The sequence below is a fragment of the Vicia villosa genome, linkage group LG2 (assembly GCF_029867415.1).
Source record: "Vicia villosa cultivar HV-30 ecotype Madison, WI linkage group LG2, Vvil1.0, whole genome shotgun sequence".
Lineage (NCBI taxonomy): Eukaryota > Viridiplantae > Streptophyta > Magnoliopsida > Fabales > Fabaceae > Vicia > Vicia villosa.
Window position 1 is genome coordinate 164938868 of NC_081181.1, and position 7168 is coordinate 164946035.

The 7168-nt window shown below is 31.6% G+C and overlaps 1 pseudogene; it reads right to left on the minus strand.

Annotated features, from left to right (window-relative positions):
* Positions 1-527: 527 nt before the first annotated feature.
* On the minus strand, positions 528-4108 carry LOC131652830 (asparagine synthetase [glutamine-hydrolyzing] 3-like; annotated as a pseudogene).
* Between the last annotated feature and the right edge of the window lie 3060 nt (positions 4109-7168).

Consider the following 7168-nt stretch of genomic DNA (forward strand, 5'->3'; position numbering starts at 1 on the left):
TTTTTTTCGTTTTCTTTATCCTTATTTATTGTGTAGGGCGTCTGAGTTCAAAATAATATGGCACTCTATTTTAATACTGAAAATAAATTTGCAATGCTGATTTTTTAGGAAGAATAACTGCAGACTCAGAGGCTTTAGAGTGTATAGATGTTCCATATGATAATTCTATTCCCGTACACCAGGTACCATTTCTATTAAAAAACATCAAGTCCAAGTGTTGTGGGTGGAATGTTGACAAAATTCAGAAGAGAGACAATCTTGAAGTGGTGACGTGATTTAATTACCATTGCTTCACTCGTACCATTCAATTAACTAATTAATGGGATAGATCTCAAAATTTCAATTTTTGTTGAGTAATTTCTTGTTTTAGCAAGATAATGAAGTTTTTTTTTTTTTGTAAGTAACAATCTTTATTTGTTATGCTTTCAGAGGAACTATTAGCTTCTGGTTCTGATGATACTGTCTTGATCCCTCCTGTTGTATAAAAGTATTTATCATATCACGATCTGTATTGATTGTGGCTCAGTGTTGATGGCTTTCATATCGTGCAGGTTGATTTAATACTGAACTACTGAAGTTGGGATATCTTCGAATTTGACAAGTAATCCTGTGTATATAGTTCATTCATGTGAAAAGATGTAAATTTTGTACACTAATAAAAGTTGCAGGTTTATTTGTTTTTTGCAATTTCAAATGCTAATGGAGAGAAAAAATAAATAATTGTGATGGGAAAATTTAAGCATTGAGTCATGTTTAAAAGGCAACTTATAGTATCTGATAAAAGTAAACCATAACAATACTATATTATTAGGCTGTTGTAAAGCTCTAAAACATTAAACTTAAAGTTTGATTGTACTAGGTCTGCGAAAAATGAAAACAACTTCAAGTCTCTACATTTTCTAAAATTAACTTAACAATCCAGCATGGCCTTCAGATGGATCCATTTTCGGGCTCGGCTATTTTAGCATCTGCTGCATCCTTGTATGCATCTGAATGAACTCTAAGGGTGGTACCGCCATAAGGATCAAGATTTTTGGACCATGCTGCATCCCATTCCACAGCTTTTACAGTTTTTGGACCTCCTGGAACTGTTGACCTGGCAGCACTCTGCTCAAATGAAATGATTCAACATGGTCAAGAAGTGATCTGGCATAGTCGAAAGCTTGTCCATGTTCGAATGAAAAATGTATTATTATTATTTTTTTTTAATATGAAAAAGAAACTATTAAATTTACCTATGGACATAACTTCTCAAAAATTGTCCTATAGTGGTATCCCTCTTTTGTGGTAGGAGTGTTTTTAGGGTAAATAAAGTTGGCATGCTTCAGCATTACATCTGTGACCTAGTCATTTAAGATATATTTAGGACAGAAACAAGGATAATGTCAATGACTTCTATTAAATTAGTTATTCAATTCGATGCACGGATTAGAACTTACTTGCGCGCTAGCATGATCCTTCAAACCATCAATCCAACTGTATCCGACACCATCACTGAACTGTTTCTTCTGTCGGTACAATATGTGCTGGAAAAAATACAACAGTATTATTTTAGAAATTCTTCAAGACTTAGGAATAAACATAATGGAGAAGTTGATACAAACCTTTGGCAAATATGGATTCTCATCATCATCAAAGGCCTTGCACACTATCCATTTCTCTATCATTTTAAGATCAGGCCTTATCTGAGAAATTTGTCAAAAATTTCAAGAGGTGATTAAAACATGATACAAGAAGAATCATGCATGAAACATGATCATTAAAAGAATAAAACTTGAACTTTTAAACTAAAGCAAAAAATTAAAATGACATTTAAATTTATTTTACACTAACCTAACATAATCTCAATCAACAATGTATGCAACCTAATTTGAACTGTTATGCTGCATGACAAGACAAGATGAACAATAGGAAAAACAAGTTAAGGTAAATTCCATTTTCCACTCCGGATCAATGGCCATGGTTGTGCTGATAAATTCCTTATCCAAGAACGGTACACGTGCCTATATACTCCAAGCGGAAGTTGATTTCTTGGCTCTTAGGCAATCATAAAGATCTTTTAATCTGTCAAATCATCAAAACAACCAAAAACATGAATAAACAGGTCAAAAAGTAATCAAAATATGGGGCATAATGATTATAGTATATTACTTTTCGGCATGTTTCTTCATGAAGTTCTTCCTTGTTAGGTGCCTTATGAAGATACAGGTAACCTCCAAATATTTCATCTGAACCTTCTCCGGAAAGAACCATTTTCACTCCCAATGATTTGATTTTCCTAGACATGAGAAACATTGGAGTACTTGCTCTCACAGTTGTTACATTATATGTTTCAGTATGGTAAATGACTTCCTCAAGTGCATCTATACCTTCCTGATATAGCTAAAATTAAATATTACCAGAGTTAGCAATAAGAATCTCATCTGCACAAATGTAAAAAAAAAAAGATGAAATAATGTATGAGACAGTTACCTGAACCGTGAAATGAAGTTCAAGGTGACGAGTACCAATATAATCTGCTACCTCTTTTGCAGCTTTCAAATCCGGAGAGCCCTGAATGATGGAAAAATCATGCTATGAAGCATGTAAATGCTAATATACTACGAGACGTGAGCCGTGGATAATACAACTCATTTTCACCTAACATGGGAAATAATTATTACCCTTAAACCAATGCAGAAAGTATGTAACAGCGATCCCGACTGCTGAGCAGTGTCAGATTGAGACAAGTGTCGATTGGCCACCGCAGCAACAAGTGATGAGTCCAGTCCTCCAGACAAAAGAACTCCAAAAGGCACATCAGTCATCAGTCTTTTAATTACAACCTGCATGATATCACAGCTAAAATAAGTAAATAGTTAAAAGGGGTGTTAGTAAGGTTCTCCGTTAGTATGAGACTCAAGTACACCAAAAGAAGTCACTACATGCAAAAGGAGGACCAGTGTTGTCAATTGTGGATAGCGAAAAATAGATGCTTGTTCAAATTCCCCTACACAACAATGCTATCGCACCACTATAATCCCTATTTGACAATACTTTATATTAAGTAGACAAATAGTGTATTGCAAAACAATAGTAATTTGTTCAAATTCTGCAATACTATAGAGTCACTATTTAACAAAGCAGGGTAGAACTGAACCTTCTAAGCTTAAAATGGTGACAGAAGTCAATGGATATGACAGTAATAGCTTACCCTCTCAAAAGTCACAGGCAAAATCGTTGGTTCATAGAATATTGATGGAATCTGCTCTGAGAACCATGTTGGATTGTACCACCTTCTTAATCCTCCTGCAAATACAATAAATTTTAACAGGGTATGTAAATGTATATAGAATATTACTGTAAAATGTATGCGGTAAAAGAAGAAAGAAAAATTGGAAATTGAATTACAAGAATAATCATGAATAGAAAATACAAAAAATGATATTATCTAATACCCTGATTGCTGGAATATATTTGCCCCGGAGGAAAAGATATTAATCTCTCACAGTCATCAACAAGAGCTTTCATTTCAGATGCAAACCATATTGACCCTGCAAATAAATCACCACTTCAATAGTTAATATATCTACTTCAATCATTTGATAAAGATGCAAGAACAACAACCACAAATACATCACCAACTACAAATACTTGCACTGTAGACACGCTATCTTACCGGCAGTTGTGCTAGGGTTTTTCATCGTCTAGGTGCGAGAGATAAGGACTGAAACATACATAGTGATAATACGGCTGCCTATTGAAAATTACATTCAACTGGATCGGGGGGGTTTGGGTATCGCCAGTTGTTTTATACAATCCGATGAAAAAATGCAACCAACACGAATTACACCAATATTTACTCGGAAAATTTACTCTGAAAGCTGAACATTAAACATGAACACGGTTATGAAATTGTGTGAGAGAGAAGTGGTCTAATATGAATTTGGGATTTACGGAATAGATAGAAATCGGGAGAATGATGTAGAGAGAATTTGAAGAACAGGTTGATGGAATTTAGGGATTTAGGGTTTTTAATTACAATTTTCAATTCTTTCAATTAGGAAGTTGGGATAAGGAAGAAGAGAGGAGCTGAGAAAAAGAAGAAGAACGAATATAATTTGAGTTTAAAAAATTATAATCTAATAAAAATTACTTTTAACTTTGTAAATTATTATTAACTGACTGGGGACTAAAATGCAATAATTAAAAGCTCCCTTATATTAAATATAAATCTCCCTTATATTAAATTAAAAGCTCATCGAAGTTTATGATTAAATGTTGCAACATAAATATTATAGTCTGTTTTCCTACCAGATGAAACCGTCTGATTATTTGAATGTTATATAGTGTATGCTTGAAAAGAAATATTGATGGAGACAGATTAATGGATCTGCATATTCATTGATGTATTATTAATTAATCTCTTATATTTAAAATCAGCTTCAAAACTAAGAAAAAAATATATAAATACTCTAATGAAATATATTAATAAGCAAAATAAGAAATACAAAAAAAAATCTTGGGGGGACTAGACCAAAACCCAAGATATGATAAAGCTCTGCCTCATTAAAAACCTTTCATTGAAGGAAAAAAGAGTGCAGAGATAAAACAGAAATATAAACTAAACATAACTTAACAACTAATCTCCTAATACTATATTTAACAGGAAACTGTCCTAAAAGTTTTTAAAATAGTAAACTAAAACACCAGAAGCTAACAACCAAATAACTAAAATGCCAACGATTAAGTAGAGATCGATTATGGAAATAATGAAGCCGGTTAGAATAGATGTCATTGTGACCAACAAGAAGATCCACACTCTGTCTCTTATAACACGAAAATCATTATCAATGGCAAAAAACATCATTATAATGTAAAAGATGTGAAAGGCTAAAATCAATAGATATATGTCATACCAGTTATCTTTAAAAAAAGCGTCAAAACTGTCTTGAGCTTTTAAAGAGGTAAAAAACCCCATAACCAAGAAATTTTCTATTGAAATTAGTACTAAATTTTTGAAAAATTTTCTCTCTCTCACAACAATACTTTCTGGCTCTTGCTCTGGTAGATCTTCATTTGTAACAGATGTGAATAATGATGCACTAAAACAAGTATAGAGGATAACTGGACCCCATAAAACCCCCACAATGACAAATGCATCATCTGAAACCATCTTCATCAACCATGATGATAGGAATAATGTCAAAAGCAACATTATAATAACTTTACCCCTAGTTTTCTTAAGTAATGAACTTTTTAAAATGTTATAAATCATAATACTCATGAAAAAAAAGTTAAAAAGTACCATCCACCAAGAAATTAAATTCGGATGAGATTCTGAAAAAGTGTTAAATGTCGTTTGTGTTTTAGGAACCACAAACGATCCAAGAAAAGCAAAGTTGATGGTTGAAAGATGCATCAAATACTTAAAGAGATCTCTAATTCTCACTGAGCTATGCTCTATGAGTTGTTGTGACTTTGTTGAACTCATAGTGATACAGAGGAGAAAAGAGAATGTGAAGATAGATGAAGAATAGGAAGTTGTGAGCGTGTTTGTTTAATGAGTGTGAGGTATCTATTTATAGCCTCAGGTATGGATTACCTTAAATCAATCTTAGGGCTTGTTTGTTTGGCATAATATTGAAAGGAAAACAATCTTATGTGAAGATAGATTTAAATTATGAAGCAAATCATATAAAACAAAATGAAGAGAAGAGAGAGAGAATGAGGAAGTTGGAGAAAGAAATTGAGTGTGTTGTTTCTGCTCTGTTGGTGGGTAGGCAGATACCTGCAAGGATGCTGAGAATGTGGGATGTTGTGCTGCGGACTTTTGCAATGAACTGTACGGTGGATTTTGGTGCATGCTTTTACTGAAATGCCGATTGTGCCCTTGGAAATGAATTTCAAATCATATGAGTTGTAACTGGTTGCTCAAGAGTGTGATAATGTTGAGGAAAATACTTGAAGATAATACAAGGTAAAGGAATATTACACTGAAACCATTGTTAAAAACATAAAAAAAATTAATCGGTGGTTAGAAGTTTGATATGGAACTCTTGTATCTATGGGTCGTTCATGAGCAAGTTTCTTGTATTTTATTCACTGACTTAATTTAAGTTAATATATTTTTAAAAAAACTAAGTTAAATTTATATATATAACAAAAATAATTTAAATTTTTAACTTTTATCTTAAATTCAACATATTTTTAAAATAACAAAATATCCAACTATACAAAATAATAAATATATTTTAAATATTTTTCCTTTGAGAAATATGATGGTTTATTATACTATGAAAATTTAAATTTATCAAGTTAGTGTTCCCAACATTTAATGATACATAGCTAAGAATGACAAATATATACTCTTTTAAATTTTAATGTAAACTTTGTCCCAAAAATAAATAAATTTTAATGTAAACTACAAGGATATTATCCATATAAAGATTCAATTCTCTTATTAATATAGGTCTTACACTCTCCAAACACAAAGTGACTAGACTTTAGGAATATGGAACAGAAGTTTGGTTCATCCCTCATAATATTTTGAAACAGTTTTATGTTAACTGGATCTAGGACAATATATTAAAAAACAAATAGAGTTGATTGAAAATATCTTTCTTTATAGAAGGAATTGGAAATAGTATATTCATATATCAACAATTAAATCAACAATTTAAACCAAATTAAATTTAAATAAAATTGAAAGTTTTTGGTTCGGTTTTAAAATTGAACCGAATCAATGAAAATCGATGTAGTTCGATTCGATGTTTGATTTTAGTTTTTAGAAACCGCAAAATTGATGAATCGAACCAATGAGAATAATTACACACTAAATATTTTATTTGCTCAAATTTTATATTGGTCCAACCATTCTCCATTTTTGTTTACACTTTTTTCTATCAACAAAACACTTATCTAGAACCAAACTCCAAAACTTAGAAAATATAAACAATAAATCACAAAAACTAGTTTTCACGGAATTTCTACTTTTGCTGTCTGCCACCAATATTTCTCTCTATCGTTATTATGGTCGTATTCTTTGTGTTCAAATTCTTTTCCTTAATTTTCTTTTTTTACCTTTTTTTTTTCTTATTCTTCAATAAAATTCTTTCTAGTATTGTTACAAAATAATTTTGATGTGTGTTTGAGGTATGAAACATGTTAATTGATATGTGTTTTGATG